The 26,709-nt window shown below is 45.1% G+C and overlaps 1 protein-coding gene across 1 annotated transcript in view; it reads right to left on the bottom strand.

The window, feature by feature from the left end:
* The window catches only part of LOC141133225 (adhesion G protein-coupled receptor E3-like), a 455,441-nt gene that overhangs the window by 33,039 nt on the left and 395,693 nt on the right, over window positions 1-26,709 (bottom strand). The window lies entirely within an intron of this gene.

Genomic DNA, 26,709 nt, shown 5'->3' with positions numbered 1-26,709 from the left:
CGCTGGTATTTTTGCCTTCTAATGCCATGTAATGCTAAACAATGGACAATGCTATAAATTGGTATTTGGCTCCCTCTAGTGGTATAAACGTGAAAGAGACTTTGTTTATTTTTCATTTGAAGAGCATAGGGAAAGCCTTACAGGAAGTGACTTAGTTACTTTGTGAAAGGACTCACCTACCCACAATGCTCACTCACCTACCCATGAACACTGAGTGACTGAACTGCATGCTGGGTAGGATATAAAAGGCTTACCACGACCATTTTCTTTCTCTTCTGGATGCGTGGCCTGCCTGCAAGAATCTGTGAGAAAGTGTTCCAGAGAGCGCGGCTTGCATCGTGCGGAGCGGAGCAACCACTGATTCTGCCTTACCCCAGTGTGCTGGAGAAACAGTGTGATCAGATCGGGAAGGATCCAGAGACACCTGACAGAACCATTTGGGGGTCCCAGTCATCTTGCAGAGTGGAGCAGTGTGACGGTGCTGGCTGGCAGCAGGACTGAGACAACCGGAGCGTGGGTTTCCAACTTTCCAGGCCTGGTGTGGTGGAAGGGCTGTCGCCCAAAGTTCTTTAACGCACTTTACACACTTAGACTCATACCACAGTGTTGCTGAGACCTGCAGTTCTGCAGGGGGGTCTCATTCAAGTAGACTGAGTTGAACCAGGTCTCAAGCCTATACTTCACTGAGAACTGATACTGTGCGGTTCAGAGACAACTATACCAGAGGCAGTTATAAGTGTGTTACACAACAAGAACAGTTTTTCAATCATCAGTTTATATTACTTCTTTGCTTATTAAACCATTGGATTACAAACACTGCAGTATAATAGCTAGCAGAAGACAGAAGACCAAAGACTACATCTTTCACTGAGAGGCCTTGTGTTCAGTTACAGTAACAAGGGACTGCATCATACCTCAGGGGGAGCTCTTGAGTAATTGTACTATGCTGTGTTTGATAACTTTGCGTTAGTGTGATTAGTGCAGCGTGCTGGAAGTGGGAAGGTGTCCAGTGTTGAGGCGTTGTCACTCTGAGCATTAGTCCCACTTGGAGACGCGCTTGCAAGGTTCATTCAAGAAATCTTTGCATATGAGTTCTGAATACTTATCGTATTGTCATATTACGTTTGTTTGGCAATGCAGTTATTGTAATTACTGTTTATACTTGTCTCAGTAAAATTACATCCTAGTTAATTACAATTGATGTGAAGTGTTGTTCATTCTCCTACAGGTGGAACAGCGGATACCCAGGTAATGGTAAGGGTACATTATTATTATATTGTTATTGTGAGATTGTCCTTTGTTGTTAAAGCGGAGTTTCTCTAAAAAAAAAATTTTAGATGTCAGCAGCTGCAAATACTGCAGCTGCTGACTTTTAAAATAAGGAAACTCACCTGTCCCCGCGTCCAGCGATGTCGGCACCCGAGATCGAACTGTCCCTTGATCCTCGGGTGCTGCCGCCGCCATTCTCACTGAGGGAATCAGGAAGTGAAGCATTGCGGCTTCACTGCCCGGTTCCCTACTGCGCATGCGCGAATCGCGCTGCGCGTCTACACTGGTCCCCGTTGTGTTGTGGGAACTGTGTATTTTCCCAAAACACAACAGGGGGGGGCGGGGGGTTTGCGGCTAGCTGCGGCTAGCTATACCCGGAAGTGGGTGAAGATACCTGTATTATACAGGTATCTGCACCCCCATCCCCCTTGAAAGGTGCATATTGTGACACCGGATGGGGGGAGGAATCCGATGAGCCGAAGTTCCACTTTAGGGTGGAACTCCGCTTTAAGCTTCACATAAACACTGTTCCACAGTTGTGTCAAGCGGGTTGAGCCAATTCATTTGGAGGAAGTGGGGGCAGGGCTAAGTCCCGCTGTGTGTCTATGGAGCGTGGCTCCATGGACACACAGCTCAGGACTGAGCAGAGCAGACACCATGTGCCTCCATAGCAAACGGCTTGCTATGAGGACACATGAAGAAGACAAGGAGCCAAGATAGCTGGTGGGGACACAAGAAGAGGAGGATCAGGGCCGCTTTGTGCAATACCATTAGTACAACCATGAGTACAACATGTTTGTTATTTTAACCAATAAAAAATGTTTGAATTTAGTAACACTTTAAGGCCTGAGAGGTCAGAAACTGTATCCCAACAATAACCCAACTGTAGGAGGCAGATGAAGCCCACAAGTAAACTAAACTGGAGCCTTTACCATGGAGTGACTCATAGTGGCACAAATGCATATTTCTCTTGTTTGAGAATGTCATTGAGTTGCTTAAAAAAGTATTTCAGGATTTGCTTGCAGTTGCAAGAATTTTACATAAAGTCTCAAATTTTTCATTAAAGTCTTCATGTTATATCATTTGAAAACCATGTCATAGATACAGTATATTACTTATCATTGTAAAAGAACATATTCCACACTTCTTTTTTTTCCAATTTTTCTGTAAAAAAACCCCCAAAAAACTACTTTTTTTTTTCAAACGGAAAAAGTTGTTTTTTCACAATTTTTCAATGGCCTTCCAATCTCTATAACACACACAACAAACACGCAAAAAATGAATGGTCATTTGTCTTTTTTCAGCCTAATTGTATAAGGGATGGTGTAGATAGGCTATGTTGCCAAACCCAGGCTTTTGTTTGAAATGCAAAATGCAGCAATGTAAATACATGAGCAGTGTAACTTGCTTATCCAAGTAATGCACAAAACATGCTGAATACAGCCTCAGAACTGTCGTCTACCTTAGACCACGGGTCCCCAACCACCGGGTCATGGCCTCTCTGCAGCTGGGCTGCAGGACATGTGCGGCATGAGAGCCAGGCGTGCGGCATGTTGGAGCCAGGCGGGCGGGCGGCAAGAGAGCCAGGCAGGCGGCATGAAACCATGCTGGCGGGATATCGGAGCAAGGCTGGCGGGCTGCATGAGAGCCAGGCGGGCGGCATAAGAGGTGGGCGGCATGACGGAGCCAGGCGGGCGGCATAAGAGGCGGGCGGCATGACGGAGCCAGGCGGGCGGCATGAAAGAGCCGGTGTTCTCTCAAAATAGCGGGGTGGATGAGAGAAGCGTGTGGGCTGATGAGACAAGCGGGCGGTGAAAGATGACATCATCTCTCTCTGCCCGCCCCACATCACCGCTCTTCTGCCCTCACAGCCCAGCCTCTTCAATGTCGGAGGTGCAGCAAGGAGCAGAGATGACATCCCACTGATTCTGCCTTATGATGAGTTGAACAATTTCATAGTATATTACCATGTAACAATATTGATAATGCGCTTCAATCACCCTGACACCATAACAACCTTGGTGCCGGGATGAATGAAGCGCCAACACCAGTCATAGCCCCGACAAATTGCCAGCGAAAAATCGCTCCCCCCCCCCCCCCCGTGGGCCTTGGCACAATCTTCCATGCAAAAAGCTTGGGGACCGCTGCCCTAGACCATTGAAGTAAATCAGAACCTGTTGAACTGTGCTTGATATACTGTATGTTTCAAATGTTTTTCAAAGAAGCAATACCCAATACATAAGTGATAATTATGTAACATGTTTCTTGGGGGTTTGTGTCTTTAATAACTTTAGTATTAAACTTCCAAAGGGAGTCTGTAAGATCTGAGGATCCTCCTCACACCTTCTTATGCCCTTACTCATTCTATCTTGTGGGCTCGCTCTGCTATTGCTACACTATATGGTCAAAAGTTTGTGAACACCTAACCAATTTGCCTTCATGAGCTTTTTGCACACCCTATTCCAAAAAAAAATGAGCAGTAATATGGAGTCCCCCTCCACTCATTACAGCTATAACAACCTCCAGTCTTCTGGAAAGTCCCTTTAGCATTTGTTAGATCAGGTGAGGTTGGACAAGAAGACTTGCCTCACAAATGGCATTCCAATTCATTCTAAATGAGTTCAGTAGGGTTGAGGTCAGTGCTCTAAAATTCCTCCACACCTTAAATCATGTATTTATGAAACTGGCTTTATGTGCAGGAGCAGAGTCATGCTGTAATAGAAAATGGTCTTCCAAAAACTGTTACCACACGTTTGAAATCCAACAATTGCCTAAAATATTTCTGTATGTTGTAGTATTAACTGTACGTCTCACTGCAAACACCTGAACAATAATTTGGTGGAGTGTTCAAATACTTCTGGCCTTATAGTGTATATAGCTTACTGATTTCCATCTAAAATTCCCCTAACCAACTTATTATTATTATTATACAGGTTTTATGTAGCGCCAACAGTTTGCGCAGCGCTTTACAACATGAGGACAGACATTACAGTTATATTACAATTTGGTACAAGAGGAATCAGAGGGCCCTGCTTGTTAGAGTTTACAATCTAAGAAGGAAGAATCAATTGATACAAAAGGTAATAGCTGTGGGGGGATGAGCTGATGGAAGAAGTAAAACAGCGTTAGTAAGAAGCAGGATAGGCTTCCTTGAAGAGAAGGGTTTTCAGGGATTGCCTAAAGATGCATAGATTAGGTGACAGTCAGACAGATTGGAGTAGGGAGTTCCAAAGGATGGGAGAAGCTCTGGAGAAATCCTGGAGGTGAGCATGGGAGGAGGTGACAAGGGAGCTAGAGAGCAGGAGGTCTTGTGATGACCGAAGAGGGCGGCTTGGTTGGTATTTTGGGACTAGGTTAGTGATGTAGCTGGGGGTAGAGTTATGGATGGCTTTGTAAATTATTGTTAGTACTTTGAATTTTATTCGTTGGGTGAGTGGAAGCCAATGGAGGGATTGGCAGAGAGGGGTGGAGGACACTGAATGGTTGGTAAGGTGGATGAGTCTTGCAGCAGCATTCATTATGGACTGAAGGGGGGATAGTCTATGTAAAGGTAATCCAATGAGGAGTGAGTTGCAGTAGTCGAGGCGAGAGATAACCAGGGAGTGAATTAGAAGCTTGGTGGTGTCATTAGTTAAAAAGGGGCGTATTCTGGAAATGTTACGGAGGCTAAGGCGGCATGATTTGGACAGGGATTGTATGTGGGCCTGAAAGGACAGTTCAGAGTCTAAGGCTACCCCTAGCACCCTGGCATGTGGGGACGGACTGATAGATGTGCCATTGATCTTGACAGAGAAGTCAGGGGAGGGGGCACGTGGGGGAGGAAATATTAAGAGCTCAGTAGTAGTAATAGTAGCCCATTATGCTTTACCTTTGCAGGGAAATAAAGAGGAAGTAAAACCCATCAGGGTTTATTTCTTCTTTAAGAGACTGAAATAGCTCTAAAAGTAATATTAAAGAAGCTAAAGCTTGGACATACACAGAAATCAGTAGAAAGTTGCACATCATCCACCTTCCTAAATCTCTCATTTTCATAACACTAAATGGGGTTCCCGATAACCTTTGAAGGTTTGTGCTTTTGTGTGTTCTTCCAGCTAACTTAGTTTATAGCTACACTTCTTGCATGTGTTTTCCACCACCCTTTTCTTTCTGCTTTAGAACTAGATATTATTCTCCATTGTGACCTGGCACTTTTTTTCTTGTTCTTATGCAAATCTTTTATTTGTTATTCATTAGGTGATTTGGCCTTCTGTATGTCTTTGTCTCTTCCCTTCTCTTTAAAATAGACGGTCTTTGTTTTTATTTAATTACACTCCAAGCTTAAATGGATTCTCTTCCTCTTTTTATATTGTGTACTTGTAATTTGGTTAACAAGTCAGAAAATTTAAAAGCATCTGTTTTGTCCTTTTTTAAGACAAAAACAAGATCTGCAACAATTATGAGGGTACCTTGAAACGTGCCATAGCATGGCTATATAGGTGTTGCTCTGCCATGCATATTACCCCTTGCTGATGCCACCTGGCAGCCCTTTAAGTGGATCTTCACAATGGGAGGCAAAATTCCAGATTATGCAACCATTATGTTTGGCTGTCGCAGTGGACACATGAACTGGAACCCATCCTACTGGCTCCTGATCATAAACAGTTTTGCCAGGAGCTGTTTGTGGATGCTTGATCATTATGTTGGGAGAATGCAATGCACACCTGCCAACTGTCCCCCATTTGGAGGGATTGCCTCTCTTTTCAAAACAAATCCGTCTGTCTCTCTTTCTTTCTCAGTTGTTGCTCTTTTTGGCCTGATGTAAGGATCTTTATACAATTGTAACACCTGGGATTGTTACAGGTTCTATATTCAAAAATAGCCACAAGATGACATGTTTCGGAACGGAGTAATTGCAGAACACAGAACGTTCTCCCAGGGAGTTCTGGGATTTGTATGCCGTTTGAGGAAATCTCCAAGTACTTCTGGTGAAGCTGGACTACATTACCCAAGTCCTTTGATAAAAGGAGGGGCAATTTAAAAGGAAAAGGGCATGCACATGAAGGGGAGAGGAAGGGAAGTGTTGTAGAGGACTGGGTGTGAGAGCCTGAGGGGAGGCTGACCGGTTGTTGCCAAGGGAAGAAAGAGAGACTGAGAGGTGTAGCAATGACATCACTGTGCGCTGACCTGCCAGAGAGCCTTTCGCCATGTGTGCCGCTGAGGTGACAGACATTAGGCCGGAGCCTGTAGAGAGCCATTGTACTGGAGGTCGCTGCCAGACTGCTAATCAACAGAAATGGGTGAGAATGCACCATATGACTTTTTGAACTGTCTGCCTGTTCACCCACACTTTAGATAATTCGAAGTCCAGGGAAGGATCCCCTCTCTTACAGACTTATTCCTGCTAGGAGTCTATACTGTTGGACACAAAATACATGTGGTGGATGTAGATAGAGAGAGGAACTCAGTGCACACTCCTACTATAAGCAAGACTATTATCATTTGGGATATAATAATTAAGTGACTCCAGTAGTACTAATGATTGGGAGCTGGAATATCGTCTCCAGTGCTTGTTTCATTGCTAAAGAACTGTTGGTCCTATGTTACCAGTTCTGCACTCAGTTTGGATTACTAAAAAAAATGCTGTATTTTAAAGTAGGAGACATTCTGCAAGTGCCTTACCTGCCCTACATATAAACAGCTGCAGCTGGGGAGTTCCCACACAGGAATTTCTTCAGATTAAGCACTTCCCCCCAGGAGGGCGTACAGGAACTTCCTCCCGTTTCAGTGGTTATACCGGGATGATGCCTGCACCTACAAGCATCATCCCGGTATTGATATTTTCAGCCGGCGATTCCCTGCATTGTAAGAACAATTAACCGTAAGAACAGCCACCTGATTGTTCTTACAAGTGGCGGGAGGGGACTTTTCCCCCTCAAAAAAAGCGTTTGAAAAATTGCTGCGCAAATATCATGTGACATAAAAAATTGCAACAACCGCCATATTATTCCCTAGGGTGTCTGTTAAAAAACATATATACTGTTTGGGGGTTCTGAGTAATTTTCTAGTAAAAATATTATGATTTTTACATGTAGGAGCGGAGTGCCAGAATTGGCCCAGATGGCAAGCAGTTAAATTCATACCTTTATTACCTCTAGCTGCTACGCTGACCAGGAGATTATTAAATCTTTTCACCGTATGTCTTCTCACTTGCTAATAGTTTAACAGAAGAGAAAGGCATTAGGGACTACAAAATGCACCAGTAACCACTTCAGCCTGGACCATTTGGCTGGCAAAAGACAAGAGCACTTTTTGCGATTTGGCACTGCGTCGCTTTAACTGACAATTGCGCGGTCGTGCGACGTGGCTCCCAAACAAAATCGACGTCCTTTTTTCCCCACAAATAGAGCTTTCTTTTGGTGGTATTTGATCACTTGTTTTTTTTTGCGCTATAAACAAAAAAATAGCGCCAATTTTGAAAAAACGCATCATTTTTTAAATTTTTGCTATAATAAATATCCCCAAAAAATATATATAAAAAACTTTTTTTCCTCAGTTTAGGCTGATAAGTATTCTTCTACATATTTTAGGTAAAAAAAAATTGCAATAAGCATATATTGATTGGTTTGCGCAAAAGTTATAGCGTTTACAAAATAGGGGATAGTTTTATGGCATTTTTATTAAGAATTTTTTTTTACTAGTAATGGCGGCGATCTGCAATTTTTATTGTGAATGCGACATTATGGCGGACATGTCGGACAATTTTGACACATTTTTGGGCATTAATACAGCGATCAGTGCGATTAAAAACGCATTGATTACTGTAAAAATGTCACTGGCAGTGAAGGGGTTAACACTAGGGGGCAGTGAAGGGGTTAATGTGTGTCCTAGGAAGTGTTCTAACTGAAGGGGGATGTGGACAGTGCAGGGAAACTAACAGATCGTCTGTTCCGTATGAACGGAGGATCTGTCAGTTCTCCCCTCAGAGAACCGGAAACTGTGTGTACACACACAGTTCCCGGTTCTCCGTGGGCACCGAGCGATCGCGGGAGCCCGGCGGTGATCGAGCACGCGTCCCCTAGTGGCCGTCAATGGTACCGACGTACCATGATGGCGATTCGCGCAGCTAAGCCATGTTGCCGCAGTATAACTGCGGCGGCTGGTCGGCGTGCGGTTAAAAGAGCTCCAACGTCTGGCCAATAATATGTGTTGTGTTTTACTTTTAGGTTAATGTCACAAAAGTAAATCTTAGTCCTTGGCTCAGGACATCCTTGAGATTTATTTTCACTATTATTTCTCTGCTTATGTTCTCAGGGTAAACCTTTTCCACATCCAGAGCTGGGGCTGAACGTTTATACATTTTCATGCTGTAGATCCACTTGCCGACAGCTTCACGCTGATATACGTCGGCACAATAGCAGAGGTGGGCAAATGGGTGTACCTGTACGTCCTCTTTAATTGGCAGGGCTAGTGGGCACACGGCCACCGCGTACAGCGTGACCGCGGGTGTCCCGCGATTGTGTCACGGAGCCACGGAGAGATGTAAACAAGACATTTCCCTGTTCTGCCTAGTGACATGACAGAGAGCCCTGCTCCCTGTCATTGGGAGCAGTGATCGCTGTCATGACAGTGGTAGCCCATCCAACCCCACAGTTAGAATCACTCTCTAGGACACACTTAACCCCTTGTTTGCCCCCTAGTGTTTAACCCCTTCCCTGCCAGTGTCATTTACACAGTAATCAGTGCATTTTTATAGCACTGATCGCTGTATAAATGACAATGTTCCCAAAATAGTGTCAAAAGTGTCCGACGTGTCCGCCATAATGTCGCAGCCATGATAAAAATCTCAGATCGCCGCCATTACTAATAAAGTTTTGCGCAAACCAATCAATATATGCATATTGCGATTTTTTTTTTTTTTAACCAAAAATATGTAGAAGAATATTTATCGGCCTAAACTGAGGAAAAAATTTGGTTTTTTATAAATTTTTTGGGGATATTTATTATAGCAAAATGTAAAAAATATAGCTTTTTTTTTCAAAATTGTCGCTCTTTTTTTTATAGCGCAAAAAATAAAAACTGCAGAGGTGATCAAATACCACCCAAAGAAAGCTCTATTTGAGGGAAAAAAAGGACGTCAGTTTTGTTTTGGCCGCGCAATTGTCAGTTAAAGCAACGCAGTGCTGAATTGCAAAAAGTGCTCTGGTCAGGAAGGGGGTAAGATCTTCCGGGGCTGAAGTGGTTAAATGAAAAGAGGTCCTGTCTCATACTAAGCTCAGGTTTACTAGACTTACCATTGAAGTCAAATGCTTACAACATAGAGTACTACTTAAAGAGGAACTGCAGTCTGCTCACAAAATTTGTAATAAAAACATCTTTGCCATTCTGAAGCTTCCCTCCAACCACTTTGCATATTATTTTTATATATGCTGTGATTCTGTGTTGGTCAAATATGCTGCAGAAATCTCAATCCATGGAGTCTGGCTGCAACCATTTTTTAACTGTGGGCAGCTGAAGATGCTGCCTGTTCACTTCCTGGATTTACACAGACACACACCTCCAGCTCTGCAGCTCTCATTGGCCCTCTTATGACTCATCCCCCCTCCCCTCCTGGCATACTCTCACAAGAGTGAGAGAGAGCTGTGCATGATGTCATAAGCCTAGGCTAATGACCAGACAAGAAACAGGAAGTGGGCTGTATAAGGTATTTAATAGATGGAAAGATGAAAAAATGAATGAAGTTCCACTTTAAGTAAATTTTGTTCATGTTCTGCTCATTACAGAGTAATGCCAAATTGTTTCAACACCTTGCTCTCTTTATAAAGATCTTTCTTGGTTCACAAAATCACATTGTCTGTTCAGAGTCAGTAGCAGTGTTTGGGGGTGTCAGTGAAAGAGGGAAAAACTCAGTTGGGGCCTCAAGAGTGAATGGAAATCCTTTTAACCAAGTGATCCTCAAGGGGGGTAGCGCTACACAATACAAAAATGTATTATTAATAAAGTATAATAAAGTGTTTTACTCCACTACATCCTTCATCCAAAATGTAAATTATTCTGTTTGTTGTTTTGAAAAGCCCAAATAAATGAAAAGCAGTGATAAAAAATTGGGTTAAACCAGTAATTTTTAGCACATTAATCCCCATGGTCTGTGTTACTGGAGGTATGGCAGGGGTGTGTACTTTGCCTAATATTTTGTGCTATAATGTGTCCCGCTTTCCCATATATCACAAAGCTGGAGATATGCGCAGCCTGTGCATTCAACACACAGCAATGGATGACTTAACTCTTTTATAAGACTTGAAAGTTGAATCCATCACAATTTCACTTCAGATAAAGGTAGTGTAGAGGATGTTTTTCAAGTCTTTTTTTTTAAGTTTAGGGAGACAGTTGGGAGAAATTGTCAAGATTGGAGCAGCTGTGCATGGCAGGCAAACATTTTCAGCTTGTTCAGTTATGCTTTGAAAATGAAAGGTAGAAGTTGATTAGTTGGCATGCCCAGCTGCTCCAGATTCATGGCTCTCAACAGTGGTGACCGGTGGTATTTTTTTTTTGGGGGGGGGGCAAACAGCCAGCCCCCCCCGTTGGGTCACCTGCACCTCCCCCCCGCAACACTTACTCCGGACATCCTTCCGGGTGACCAGCTTCCCCTGCATCTCCTCCCTCCTCCTCCTGGCGGCCAGTATAGCTTCTCCTCGGGCTTCCATCCGGGCGACGGACAGGTGGCTGGCTAGCTTCCCCTGCTTCTTTTCTCCTCTCATCCCCTCCCTCCTCCTCCAGGCGACTAGCGCAGCTTCTCCTTTTGGTCAATTGTGAAATGGGTACCAGGCAGGGCTGTCCGCTTTCTCCTGGACTGTTTGCACTGGCTATGGAACCCATGGCTGCTCGTATTAGAGCCTCCCCCTTGGTACAGGGCATTCAGGTGGGAGTAGTGATAGACAAAATATCCCATTATGCTGATGATACCTTACTTTTTCTTAAAGACATATCCTCCCTCTCACCAGCACTTCAAATAATTGATGAGTTTGGCATTTTCTAGGGCATTAGGATAAATTGGGGAAAATCGATAATTTTCTCATTAAATCTATCCAATCAAAACCCCCCTAAACTGGACACCTGAATTGAAATACTTGGGGGTAAGGGTTAGAGCTCCACTGTCCACATATTTTGAATTGAATCTTCAGCCACTACTAAAAAATCTTTCCCAAAAATGTATAACATGGAAAACCCTCCCCCTCTCTCCAGTGGGAAGGGTAAATTTAATTAAAATGATATACTTGCCCAAATTTTTATACTTTTTTTGAAATTCTCCCCTGATCCCCCCAGCTTCATTTTTTGTTAAATTGAAAGGTATACTGTCTTCCTTTATTTGGAATGGAAGGCCCCCGAGACTGGCCATGTCTACCCTCCAGCTGCCCATTACTCAAGGGGGTCTGTCCTTACTGGACTTCCAGGTATACTTCTGGGCGGCCGTCCTGGTGATGGTCAGGTGGTGGTTCTCTCAACCACGTGATAACCCGGCAGTGACCCTGGAAGCCGCCATCATGGGGTCCTACTCATCTCTTAGCAATGTGGTGTTCAGAGGGATAAAATCCCACCCTGGCATTACATATCTGATGAACACCATTATAGTTTGGAACAGGGCCAGGCATAGTTTTAACAATCCCGAGAGGTTCTCCCCGCACATTCCCTTGTGGGGCAACCCTAGATTGCCACATTTGAAGTCGGTCCCAGACCCTCAAATCTGGGCAAAAAAGGGAATTGTTAAGCTAAAACACATTGTGCTGGGGGGTAAATTAAGAACTTTCTCTGATCTCAAAAACGCTTATTCATTACCAGGTTGGATGCTGTTTAGATATTATCAACTCCGACATGCCTACAGGAAGCAGTTTCCATCTCTCCTCCAGTTAGAATCAGACCCTGTGGAGGGATTACTTACATCTAAAATCATAGATAGACCACTATCTACTCTGTACTTTCATTTGTCCATACCCCCTGCAAAAAAACTTGAAAAAAACTCTGGTCAAGTGGAAGGCAGATATTCCTGACTTATCAGAGGAGGAATGGGAAACGTGTGTATCCTCCTTTGTGATAAATATGATATCGGCCAGAGAGAGATTTATGCAGGTCAAGTTTCTCCACAGGGCCTATTACACCCCAAAACATCTGACAATTATGACGCCTGACAGTCCAGTGGCCTGCGCCAGGTGTGGTCTGGAGTCTGCCTCCTTTCTTCATATGGTGTGGTCTTGTCCTCGACTCGGAGACTACTGGACGGAAATAGCTATCACTCTCAGCCAGGTTACCTCCTTAGATGTGGGAGCTCATCCCAAGGCAATGCTATTGAATATTTTCAGCCCCAATATTAGAGGTAAATATAGCAAACTATTTTTGAGTTATGCTACGTTCTATGCCCGAAAAGAAATATTTCTCCATTGGAAGGATGCATTACCCCCTAGAGTATCTTCATGGCGCCTAGCAATGAATTCTATACTCCCACTATATAAACTCACGTATCTTAATCGTAACTGCCCCAAGAAATTTGATAAGATATGGTCGGGATGGATAGATGCATGGGGTGCGGAGGTTGTGAATGATGTCCAAGTTGACGCAGAGATACCAGCCATATGATTATACAACATGATTGGGTTCTCTTTAAACTTCACCTAGTGTACATGTTCAGTTAAGATATTGAGGTATTGTGATTCCTTCCTTGCCTCCCCTCCTGCCCTCCCCCCCCTCCCTCATCTTCTAAGTATCCTTAATCCACCTTTTTTTTGGGGGGGGGGGCAAACAGTGCACAGCCAGCCCCCCTCATTGGGTCATCCGACCGCAACACTTACCCCAGGCTTACTTCCGGGTGACTGGCTTCCACTGCATCTCCTCTCTCCTCCTCCTGGCGGCGCCCACTGCTTCACCTCTCATCTCCTCCCTCCTCCTCCCGGCGGCCAGCGCAGCTTCTCCTCTTGGTCAATTAGGAAATGGGTCTCAGGGCCCGCTTCCTCGTTGGCCTGGAGAAAAATTAGTGTGACACTAGCGAATATTCATTCGCTAGTGTCACACAACTGGATGGGCTTCTAGTGCAGTGCTCTGTACCCTGAGCCCACCGTATTGTGAAGCCTATCAGAGCCTCTGGGTCTAATCACGTGCTTAACCCCCCCCCCCTATTGGAATCCATGCATCTGGCGCCTTGCATGTAGTTTAGGGGCCAGACTTATGGATAGGGGGGTGGCGCCCGTGCACCCCTTATGGACGGGCCACCACTGGCTCCCAAATGTCCCTCTGTCCCTCTTTCCTCCCTCACTTGTCCCTCATTTTGGTCTGATCTATATAGTTGTATACAGTGCCTTGCAAAAGTTTTCGGCCCCCATGAACTTTTCAACCTTTTGCCACATTTCAGGCTTCAAACATAAAGATGTAAAATTTTAATTTTTTGTGAAGAATCACCAACAAGTGGGACACAATTGTGAAGTGGAACGAAATCTATTGGATATTTTAAACTTTTTTAGCAAATAAAAAACTGAAAAGTGGTGCGTGCAAAATTATTCGGCCCCCTTTACTTTCAGTGCAGAAAACTCACTCCAGAAGTTCAGCGAGGATCTCTGAATGATCCAATGTTGTCCTAAATGACTGATGGTGATAAATAGAATCCACCTGTGTGTAATCAAGTCTCTGTATAAATGCACCTGCTCTGTGATAGTCTCAGGGTTCTGTTGAAAGCGCAGAGAGCATCATGAAGACCAAGGAACACACCAGGCAGGTCCGTAATACTGTTGTGGAGAAGTTTAAAGCCGGATTTGGATACAAAAAGATTTCCCAAGCTTTAAACATCCCAAGGAGCACTGTGCAAGCGATCATTTTGAAATGGAAGGAGTATCAGACCACTGCAAATCTACCAAGACCTGGCTGTCCCTCTAAACTTTCAGCTCAAACAAGGAGAAGACTGATCAGAGATGCAGCCAAGAGGCCCATGATCACTCTGGATGAACTGCAGAGAACTACAGCTGAGGTGGGAGAGTCTGTCCATAGGACAACAATCAGTCATACACTGCACAAATCTGGCCTTTATGGAAGAGTGGCAAGAAGAAAGCCATTTCTCAAAGATATCCATAAAAAGTCTCGTCTAAAGTTTGCCACAAGCCACCTGGGAGACACACCAAACATGTGGAAGAAGGTGCTCTGGTCCGATGAAACCAAAATCAAACTTTTTGGCCACAATGTAAAACGATATGTTTGGCGTAAAAGCAACACAGCTCATCACCCTCAACATACCATCCCCACTGTCAAACAAGGTGGTGGCAGCATCATGGTTTGGGCCTGCTTTTCTTCAGCAGGGACAGGGAAGATGGTTAAAATTGAGGGGAAGATGGATGCAGCCAAATACAGGACCATTCTGGATGAAAACCTGTTGGAGTCTGCAAAAGACCTGAAACTGGGACGGAGATTTATCTTCCAACAAGACAATGATCCCAAACATACAGCAAAATCTACAAAGGAATGGTTCAAAAATAAACGTATCCAGGTGTTAGAATGGCCAAGTCAAAGTCCAGACCTGAATCCAATCGAGAATCTGTGGAAAGAGCTGAAAACTGCTGTTCAAACGCTCTCCATCCAACCTCACTGAGCTCGAGCTGTTTTGCAAGGAAGAATGGGCAAGAATTTCAGTCTCTCGATGTGCAAAACTGATAGAGACATACCCCAAGCGACTTGCAGCTGTAATCGCAGCAAAAGGTGGCTCTACAAAGTATTAACGCAAGGGGGACGAATAATTTTGCACGCCCCACTTTTCATTTTTTTTATTAGTTAAAAAAGTTTCAACAATCCAATAGATTTTGTTCCACTTCACAATTTTGTCCCACTTGTTGGTGATTCTTCACAAAAAATAAAAATTTTATATCTTTATGTTTGAAGCCTGAAATGTGGCAAAAGGTTGAAAAGTTCAAGGGGGCCGAATACTTTCGCAAGGCACTGTATGTAATGCAATATCTATCTTTCAAAAAGTGTTTCCCAGTGCTAAACCTTTCACCCAATTTCTAAATTGCTGCATTTGCAAATTTCAAAGCCAGTATAAAGGAATAGTAGTGGTTAAAAAAAGCACTTGTGGGTTTAATTGCTCTTTATTTTGGTATAATTCTTCTTTGAGAGGGCGTGGCAGGGGGTGTGGTCCTACATACTTTTGCTAATAGGTGTCCCCCGTTCCCATCTCAAAAAGTTGGGAGGTATGGGAAAACCATTGAACAGAGCAGTTAAGTATAATGTGTTTTTTATTTTGATTAGAGGGAATTGCCACAAGAATTAATTAGTATTATAATTACCCGGTACCATCATCCTAAATTAATTGATTGAGAGAAAAAGGGGGGGGGGGGGAGCAAAGGCCACTCCAATTAGGCCTTGCCTCCCCACAAGGGGTTTGAATGGACTATAGCGGTACCCGATTAAACCAACAGAATATAAAATAGTTCAAAATTTATTGAGATACAGTAGTAAAATGTATAAACACAGTTATACAAAACAAGCATAATGAATACAGCCCACATGTGTATTGAAGGCACAATGATGTATTATCGGACATTTGCCTCAACAGTTTTGCGGCAATAGCCGCTTCTTTTTAACGAAAAAAATAAAGGCTTTCAGTCACTGTAATCCAAAATCACAGTTGGAGCTGCCTGCAGCATGTTAAAATTGGGTGAATGATTTTTTTTTTGGGGGGGGGGGTTTGGTTGGATACAAGTAGGAGCCTGCTTTTGTGTGGTTTAAAAGTGTGTGTGGTCAGTAGGGTGTTCCTGGATTTATTTTTGAAAATCAAATAAATTTATGTTTTAGGGTCACAGCGCTCTGTCCCTTTCTCCCTTTTTTGCTTAGGTGTTGTCACCCTGTCATGCTTCTAATGGAGCTGTTTCAGCACAAATTACACAGGCATGGTCCACTGTCACATCAAAAAATTTACCTGAGAATTAGGGAAATTATGATGGGGGCCATAATAACCTGAGCAGAAGTGGGAAGAAAGATTTCTGGCGGGAGGAGAAATTGGAGGGGGTAGAATGAAGACTTGTGCTGAGAGTAGATTATTGAAGAGGTAGGGAGATTTGGGCTGGGGGTTGTTGCAGCAGAGAGAGGAGATCTTTACCTGGCAGGAGGAGGGAATTTTTTTATTTTTTTTAGTCATTTTATTTGGCTTTTGTATTTTATGCTGGGGGTGAGCATGCAGATTAATGTTGGATTTTTTAGTAAGCTAATGGGTTTTTTTTTTTTTGGTGGGAGGAGAAAGGGAAATTTTGCACTCCCCTGACACACAACTAACCCCTGTATTCTGTGTGTTACATACTCCTGACACCTGAACTATGTGTGTAACACACCCTTGAACCCTGCACTTTGTGCATTACATACTCCTGACCCCTTAACTTTGTATTTCTCTCTGTGCATTACACACTCCTGACCCCTGAACTGTGCATGTACCCAGCACAACCCCCCCCCCTTTCCAAAACTCTCCTTTCAGCACATTTAGTGCATTGCATACGCCTGTCCCCTACTTTTATATTGCACACCCCTGACCCCTGCACTCTGTGGATTAGGCATTCCTATCCCATGCCTGCAAAGGGTGGGCCAACTCAGTATTAAGCCCTAGGGACTAAGACTGGGATGCCATTAAAGTTCATGTGTGTGTAAAGACAGGTGTCCCAATATTTTTGGTAATATAGTGTATTTGAAGCCAACTCTTCCCATGTGGCCATGCTGTTACAGTTCTTACTTTCCAAGAAAAAAACGAAAATAGACAAGTTAGAGAGAGACGTTGTGGAGAGCAAGAGAACAATGCCTTATAGAATGGAAGAGCTTTCTGATGGAAACAAAAGGACAAAGCTTGGCAGAAAAGTATGCAGTCCCAGTGGCTCCCCTTACTAAATCATGACCGGGAGAGACAAAACAGTTGTCAGCCAGCTACTGAATTAAAATAACCTTGTCAGGGAATCAGGGCCAGTGCTACCACTAGGCAAGCTAGGCAGCCACCTAGGGTGCACTGCTGCCTAGGGGGCACCCAGCCACTGGTGTTTCTACTCTCTTCTCTCTGCAGCAAGCAACTAAGTCTCAGCATCAGAAGGCAGCCGCCACTCCGTTCGCACATAGTGTCAGAGGCGCAGTGGTGGCAGAGGACTATGTCTGTGTCCCGACTCCCGAATGAATAGAAGCAAGCAAACATTCATTGATGGGCGCTGGTGAGGCTGCATTTGATGGGCGCTGGTGAGGCTGCATTTGATGGGCGCTGGTGAGGCTGCATTTGATGGGCGCTAGTGAGGCTGCATTTGATGGGCGCTGGTGAGGCTGCATTTGATGGGCACTGGTGAGGCTGCATTTGATGTGCGCTTCATTAAAAAGGTTGGGTATACATGGGCAGGGCCAGGGCTGATCCTAGGGTCACAGACGCCTGGGTGCAGAAATATTTCTGGCGCCCCCACGTGGGTGTGGTCATCTTACAAACTCCTCCCCTTTACAAATGTTACTATGGCAACGACTCAAACACAGAAATGCTCCCCTAAGAAGTCTTCATTACCTTAGGATCTTCCCATGATCTTCCCATGATCTTTTAACAATAAAGAAAATACAGGAAGAGTGTACACTAATGAGACCTGGAGGGGAGTCTCTCTGATGCACACAGAGGACTGTTTGTTAGACAGTCTGTTAGAAAGAGCCCCCAGACATAATACAGGAGATGGTCAGAGACTGTAGACATGATACAAGAGATGGTCAGAGACTGCAATCATAGTACAGGAGATGGTCAGAGACTGCAATCATAGTACAGGAGATGTTCAGGGACTGCAGAAATGTTACAAGAGATGGTCAGAGACTGCAATCATAGTACAGGAGATGTTCAGAGACTGCAGACATGTTACAAGAGATGGTCAGAGACTGCAGACATGTTACAAGTGGTGGTCAGAGACTGCAATCATAGTACAGGAGATGGTCAGAGACTGCAGACATAATACAGAAGATGGTCAGAGATTGCAGACATGTTACAAGAGATGGTCAGAGACTGAGGACACGATACAGGAGATGATCAGAGACTGCAGACATGTTACAAGAGATGGTCAGAGACTGCAGACATAGTACAGGAGATGGTCAGAGAATGCGGACATATTACAGGAGATGATCAGAGACTGCAGACATATTACAGGAGATGGTCAGAGACTGCAGACATACTACAGGAGATGGTCAGAGAATGCAGACATGATACAAGAGATGGTCAGAGACTGCAGACATGATACAAGAGATGGTCAGAGACTGCAGACATGATACAGGAGATGATCAGATACTGCAGACATGATACAAGAGATGGTCAGAGACTGCAGACATGATACAGGAGATGATCAGATACTGCAGACATGATACAAGAGATGATCAGAGACTGCAGTTCCTATGGACGTTAGTAGATAATGGCCGATCGGCCCTCTCACCTGACCCAGCGATACAGCAACAACGGTTCCTCTGATCAGGAGTCAGCTCACTCTGAATTGCCCGTGCCGAGTCCGCTGAGTAGCACCCAGATCTGTATTCCTGTAATGACTACATTCCTTTCTCTGCCAGGGATGGCGCCAGGCTGTGTGGCTTTCCCTCTGGTGGCACAGGTCAGCGGGGTTCTCTCTCTGATGGTGTTCCCTCAGCACTGTCCTTTCCCTCTGGAGTCCTGGGTGTACTTCCCTGAAAGCTTTCCCAGACTCCTGGCTCTCTCTCTCTCTCTCTCTCTCTCTCCCATTCAGCTGAGCATGCTGTGTGGGCTGCAGTTTCCGTGTTACAGTGGGGCTGCCAGTCCTCGGGACTACATGTCCCACAATCCTCCTCTTTGCTCCTTTTTTTTCTTCCCTGGCCGATATGAAGGCGGGGGGAAGAAACATAGTGCGCCACTCACTAGTACAGCAGCGCGCGCGAAGAGGAGAGGGTGTCAGGGTAAAAGGGTAAAACATGGTATCACCCCCCCTCCACCAACTATAGTCGCCCCTCAGTACAGATCCCCCTCCACTAAGTATAGACCCCCCTCCGTCAGTGCAGACCCCCCACTAAGTATAAACCCCTCCCTCAGTATAGACCCCCCATCAGTATAGACCCCCCAGGACAAAACACCCCCCTCTATCAGTATAGACCCCCAGGACAAAACACCCCCCTCTATCAGTATAGACCCCCCTCAGGACAAACCAACCACCCCTCCATTAGTACAGACTCCCCCAGAACAAACCCCCCCCCTACATTAGTACAGAACCACCCCTCCTCCATTAGTACAGACCCCCCCTGAACAAACCACCCCCCTCCATTAGTGCAGACCCCCCTCAGGACAAACCACCCCCCTCCATTAGTACAGAACCATCCCCCTCCATTAGTACAGACCCCCCAAAACCACCCCCCTCCATTAGTACAGACCCCTCTAAAACAAACCACCCCCCCTCCATTAGTACAGACCCCCAGAACAAACCACCCCCTCCATTAGTACAGACCCCCGGGACAAACCACCCCCTCTCCATTAGTACAGACCCCCCCGGGACAAACCACCCCCCTCCATTAGTACAGACCCCCCCAGAACAAACCACCCCCCTCCATTAGTACAGACCCCCAGGACAAACCACCCCCTCCATTAGTACAGACCCACGGGACAAACCACCCCCCTCCATTAGTACAGACCCCCCCAGAACAAACCATCCCCTCCATTAGTACAGACCCACGGGACAAACCACCCCCCTCCATTAGTACAGACCCCCCAGAACAAACCACCCCCCCTACATTAGTACAGAACCACCCCTCCTCCATTAGTACAGACCCCCCTGAACAAACTACCCCCCTCCATTAGTGCAGACCCCCCTCAGGACAAACCACCCCCCTCCATTAGTACAGAACCATCCCCCTCCATTAGTACAGACCCCCCAAAACAAACCACCCCCCTCCATTAGTACAGACCCCTCTAAAACAAACCACCCCCCTCCATTAGTACAGACCCCCCAGAACAAACCACCCCCTCCATTAGTACAGACAGCCGGGACAAACCACCCCCTCTCCATTAGTACAGACCCCCCCAGAACAAACCCCCCCCTCCATTAGTACAGACCCACGGGACAAACCACCCCCTCCATTAGTACAGACCCATGGGACAAACCACCCCCCTCCATTAGTACAGACCCCCCCAGAACAAACCACCCCCCTCCATTAGTACAGACCCCCCCAAGACAAACCACCCCCCCTCCATTAGTATAGACCCCCCCAAGACAAACCACCCCCCCTCCATTAGTATAGACCCCCCCAGGACAACCCCCTTCATTAGTATAGACCCCCCAGGACAACCCCCCTTCATTAGAATAGACCCCCCAAGACAAACCACCCCCCCTCCATTAGTATAGACCCCCCAGGACAACCCCCCTTCATTAGTATAGACCCCCCCAGGACAACCCCCCTTCATTAGTGTAGACCCCCCCAGGACAACCCCCCTTCATTAGTGTAAACCCCCCCAGGACAACCCCCCTTCATTAGTATAGACCCCCCAGAACAAAACCCCCCTCCATTAGTATAGACCGCTGACAAACCAGCCCCCCCTCCATTGAGCTAATTAAAAAACACCCGGGCGGCAGCTGGAGAGGAGAGGACGGTGTGCAGCCGCGCCGCCCGGGTGGAGAACTGAGCATGTCAGGCTTGGGCAGCAGGCGGGAGTTACACAGGAGGAGGAGAGCTGGAACACGTCAGGAACGGATCGCCCCCCCCCGTGACATCACTGCGCGGCTGGTCTCTCTGCACACAGAGACACAGCCGCTACGATCTGTGGCTGGTTCTGCTCTCCTCCTCTGACAAGAGGAGGGAGGGGGGATGGCTGGGCTTTGGCAAGAGACACAGCGACGGCGGTGACTGCGGTGACCGGCGGAAAGAGCCGCCTATGGACATGGAGAGGAGGAGGAGGGAGGGGAGCACTCTGGCGCTTCAGCGCCCCCACCTCTGTGGCGCCCGGGTGCACTGAGCCCCCTGCACCCTGGCCAGGACTGGCCCTGGGCAGGGCAAAGGGGGTGGAGTCGGGGGTAGAGCCAAGGGAGGGGGGGCGGCAAAATGAGCTTTCGTCTAGGGTCTCAAAAATCCTTACACCAGCCCTGCAGGGATCAAATATTTGAAATAATGGTAACCTGCAAGAGAAGAGCTCTTGTACTCTCCTCTCCAGCAGCCCACGTGTCTTACGTTACCTCCATTCCAGTGCAGCAGCCCTTAGTCAATGTTTTGCCATTTGACACTTTCAAAAGAGTTAGATGTCTGTGTCCCCCTCTTCGCTGGTACCTTCCTCAAGTCCTTATGTCAGGATGGACCCACAGTGCACATTGGGCATCTAACACTCCTGGAAGTTTCAAATGCCAAAAACACTGAAGGGGGGTTCAGTCTGATGTAATATGTTATCCTCAATGAACAATAAAGCTTGTTTTATTTGAAAAGAAAAAAAGTGTTTAAATAAAAACTCACTGGCTGGCTCTGGCATTTTCACCTGAACAAGTTATCACTTTGCAAGTGCATTTTAAATGATCTTTTCATTAAATGTACCAAATTGGTGAACACCTTTTTATACTTCATTTTAAGAAAGTGAAACATAATGGTCACTGATAGAGATGAACTCAGGGTTCAATCTGAACCCAGATTTGGATCAAACTTAGTCTGTTTGGGTGTTCAAATGTGGATTTTGCTTGTTTGACAAGAACTGGTAATGTTGTGTGCCCACTGCAAATCAGGGTTGCCAACTTTCAGTAAATTTACGAACAATTTGTAAAATCTGCATCTGTCCGTGAATGTCCATTATGGATATACAGACTGCATGTCCATAATGGACATTCATGGACAGAGTTACAGATTTTACAAACTGTTGTTTGAAAGTTGGCAACCCTGCTGCAAATGCAGGTAGCGTTGATGTGGTGGAAAAATGGGAATTTGCAGTTAAGCACCCACAGAGATGAAAAAATCCCTCTAGGAACATGTTACATTTAATGTGTTACTAAACCTTTGTTTTTTTTTTACATTAAAATAACAAACATGTTATACTTACCTGCTCTGTGCAGTGGTTTTGTACAGACCAGCCCAGATCCTCCTCTTCTCGGGTCCCCCGCTGGCTCTCCTGGCCCCTCCTTCCTGCCAAGTGCCCCCACAGCAAGCAGCTTGCTATGGGGGCACCCTAGCCGAGCCGCTGCTCTGTGTATCCATTCAGACACAAACCCGCGGCTCGCCCCACCCCCTCTCTCTCCTCATTGGCTCACTGACTTTCATTGACAGCAGTGGGAGCCAATGGTGCCAATCAGGAGGGAAAGTCCCGGACAGCGGAGTCTCTAATGCAACATTGCTGGATCAAGATGGGGCTCAGGTAAGTATTAGCGGGGGGTGGGGGGGTATGGCTGAGGGGCGCTGCTGCACACAGAAGGCTTTTTATCTTAATACATAGAATGCATTAAGATAAAAAAAAAACCTTCTGAATTTAGGAGCACTTTAGGTAACACACTTAATTAAAGCATATGCCAGGACAGAATTTCATTACGTGCACATTTCTACATGTTTAAGACCTTTAAATACCACACAAGTACACAACAATAGCCGTTGATCCTTCTGGAAATATCACCACAGATCTTTTTCTAGAATAAAATTTATGGTGTCAGCCCTGCCCAGTTATCTTCTTAACTACTGAACCTCCCCACATCCACCCCGCTCCTCATTTTCACTACATAGAGATTAATTGTTCAGTAGTCCAAAGTAAGAACTTAACCACTTCAGCCCTGGAAGATTTGGCTACTGGATGACCAGGCCATTTTTTGCGATTCGACACTGTGTTACTTTAACTGACAATTGCGCGGTTGTGCAACGCTGTACCCAAACAAAATTGATGTACCTTTTCCCACAAATAGAGCTTTCTTTTGGTGGTATTTGATCATCTCTGCAGTTTTTATTTTTTGCGCTATTTTTTTTGCACTATAAACAAAAAAAAAGCGTACATTTTGAAAAAAACACAATATTTTGTACTTTTTGCTATAATAAATATCCCCATTTTTTTTTAAAAATATAATTTTTTCTCAGTTTAGGCCAATATGTAGTCTTCTACATATTTTTGGTAATAAAAATCACAATAAGCTTATATTGATTTGTTTGCGCAAAAGTTATAGCGTCTACAAAATAGGGGATAGATTTATGGCATTTTTATTATTTATTTTTTTTACTAGTAATGGCGGCGATCTGCGATTTTTATCGGGACTGCAACATTATGGCAGACACATCGGACACTTTTGACACATTTTTGAAACCATTGACAATTATGCAGCGATCAGTGCTATAAAAATGCACTGATTGCTGTATAAATGTCACTGGCAGGGAAGGGGTTAACACTAGGGGGCGATCAAGGGGTTAACTGTGTTCCCTCACTGTGTGTTCTAACTGTAGGGGGAGGGGACTGACTATAGAAGATGACAGATTGTGGTTCCTAGCTATTTGGAACTCACAATCTGCCTCTCCTCCTGCTTTACACACAACATGTCCCTATTCTGCCTCTCGTGCCGGGATTGCTCGCGGCCATGAGCATCGGCACCCCCCACAATGCAGCGGGCACACGCGCCTGCTATCCCGCTTAAAGGAGCCGACATACAGCTACGACGGTTCGTGGGATCGTGCCGACCTGCCACAGTACAATGACGGCGGATGGTCGGCAAGTGGTTAATGACCAGGCTATTTTTTGCGATACGGAATTGCTTCGCTTTAACTGACAATTGTGCCACGTTTTACCCAAACCAAATTGATGTCCTTTTTTAAAATTTTTTAATCAGTTTAGGCCAATATATATTCTACTTCATATTTTTGCTAAAAAAAAAATGCAATAAGTGTATATTGATTGGTTTACGCAAAAGTTATAGCGTCTACGAAATAGGGGATATATTTATGGCATTTTTATCATTATTTTTTTTTACTACTACTAAGCGATCTGCGATTTTTAGCAGGACTGCGACATTGTGGCGGACAGATCAGACACTTTTGACACTTTTTTGGGACCATTGACATTTATACAGCAATCAGAGCTAAAAATAGCCACTGATTACTGTATACATGTCACTGACAGGGAACAGGTTAACACTAGGGGGCGATCAAGGGGTTAAATGTGTCCTAGGGAGGCGTTTCCAACTGTGGGGTCAGTGTACTGACAGGGAGTAGTGAGACATCACTGTTCCTAATCACTGGGAACAGCAGATCTCTCTCTTCTCCCTGACAGAACGGGGATCTGTCAGTTTACATTGACAGATCCCCTGTTCTGTCTCTCTCAGGAGCGATCCTGGGTGCCTGGCGGACCTCGAGACCACACGCATCGACTCCTACGTCATGTGGTGGTGTGCGCGCTTGCTAAGGCTATTTTTAAAGGGCTGCTGTACAGCTACGGCGATTTGCCCAGGAGAGTCAACCTGCTGCCGTATAAAGACGATGGCTGGTTAGTGGTTAAAGTGTATGTAGACCCTCATCGTGTAAAACAACCCATTCAGTTTAAAGTAGAAATGAAAGGCAAAACATTTGTGTATAGGTATAAAAAAACATCATAAATACCTTTTTTCCCCTTTTTTACATGTAATAACATATTCTCTGTTCTCAGCTGCATAAGAGCTGGGAGAGGAGAAACAGCAGTGCACTGATCTTTGCAGTGAATGGCTGTGTGGGAGGTGGAGGTCGTGTCAGGACAAGTCTGATATTGAAGGAGAGAATTCAGTGTTTTCAGTTTTTAATAGGAAAGCAGAGGGACTGGCACTAACACCAGGGATTTCACATAAAGAAAGCAATACAAAGAGAACAGGAGACTTTCTCATACAAGTACACGCTACAGCAGGCACATATCAGGAATATGAAATGTTGGGTTTACATGCTCTATATGATAACACAGGAAGTGTGTACAGAACAGCTCTGAACTTCTAACACGATTAACGGGTATTATTTGCAAGACTGTGTAGCGGTACCCCCATGAGGGCTGCTGATTGACTCTATACCCCACTGGCTACCCTGACTCTGCAGATCCTCTCTTACCGCTGACACCCTGGGTTCCATTCTGCAATGTGACGTTAGCAATAAGAAGCTCACAATATCACTGAACCACTCAGAAAAGTTTATCAAATAATTAATGAAACACAATGAAGGGCATGAATGAACACAAATTATCATTGGCAAGTGTTATCACTTAATGCACATATACAGAACGTACAACTTTATGATCACTTTAAGGAGTATATGTGAACAGGTGCACAGAGGAATAGGTACTCAATATCTTTAAAACATATATTAAATACCTTCCCACTGAGGCCTCAACACACAGACCAAAATCCAGTATATATTCTTTACATTCAAGAACACAGTGTAAAATCTAGCATATACTCTATGGCTCCCCTAGGTTGTAATTCAGAGTTCAACTTATAAGTGTAGCAGCAATGCTTGGTAAAAGAGGAAGATGATGAAAGTTCTTTCAACTCCGGATATCTTCAGCTAGCCTGATGTTTAAACTACGGTATTTGTAATCCATAAGCACAAAAGGAAAATAAATGACTGTAGAGCAAAAGATATGCTGATGGCAGTTAAACTGAAGAAATATCACCACTTGTAGATTCCTCCTTACATGTGAGTGCAATACAGTATTGACCTTAAAGCGCAGGGGAGAAAGACAAGGCCCCAAAGTCCAGCTGTATGATGCCTGTAAAGAAGTAGATTCACTTCTGTGGATTACAAGTCTCACCAGCAGTCTGTATAAAGAACTCACTTAGCAATACTATAATCTCTACTGGAATGGGCAGGTACCCTCTCTCCACAATAGACTCAAATGGCTGTGAGGCTCCATCCGGAATCCCTTCCTGGTGTCTCCGTCTTGTGAAGATGGTGCTGCCGCGCTGTGCTGCAACTCCCAATGGGCTGAAGTGCAGGGGCTTCCAGTTGCTCTGAAGCACAGGCCGGTCCGCTTGCAAGGATGGCAAGGCTGTATTCTGAGATCCCTCAGAGGCAGACGATCCGGCTCTCCGCTGTATAGGCCGCAGTCTCTCACTCCTGGTCACACACAGACCTCCTGCTGGCAAGTGTTGAATGGCGTCCAGAGAGGCAGAAAACAGGCCACGCCTCTCCTTTTATCACTCCTCCCAGCAGGAAGTGCTGCGCGCTTTGCATTGTCTGTCATGTAGTTCAGGAGTGGTCCAGCTAACAGAGTCACTTCCTCCTCAAAACTACATCTCCCACAATACTTTGCTGCATTCCTTCTCAAAGAATAGGAAAAATGTGTGAATCAGTACTGCTTGGACCTTGAAGAAGGGGACACACCCCGAAAGCTTGTCCTGAAAAATTGTATGTTAGTGCAAATAAAAAAAGTATCACGGACAGTACTCAATTTTCTCTGTCACAATTGCACTAATACGGCTACAACAAATCAAGCAAAGAATAGGAAAAAATCCTAACAGAGCCCAGCAGCCTTTAGAGGGA

Source organism: Aquarana catesbeiana, linkage group LG03 (genome assembly GCF_042186555.1).
Source record: "Aquarana catesbeiana isolate 2022-GZ linkage group LG03, ASM4218655v1, whole genome shotgun sequence".
NCBI classification, from domain to species: Eukaryota; Metazoa; Chordata; class Amphibia; order Anura; family Ranidae; genus Aquarana; species Aquarana catesbeiana.
This window is presented reverse-complemented; position numbering and strand designations above follow the sequence as displayed.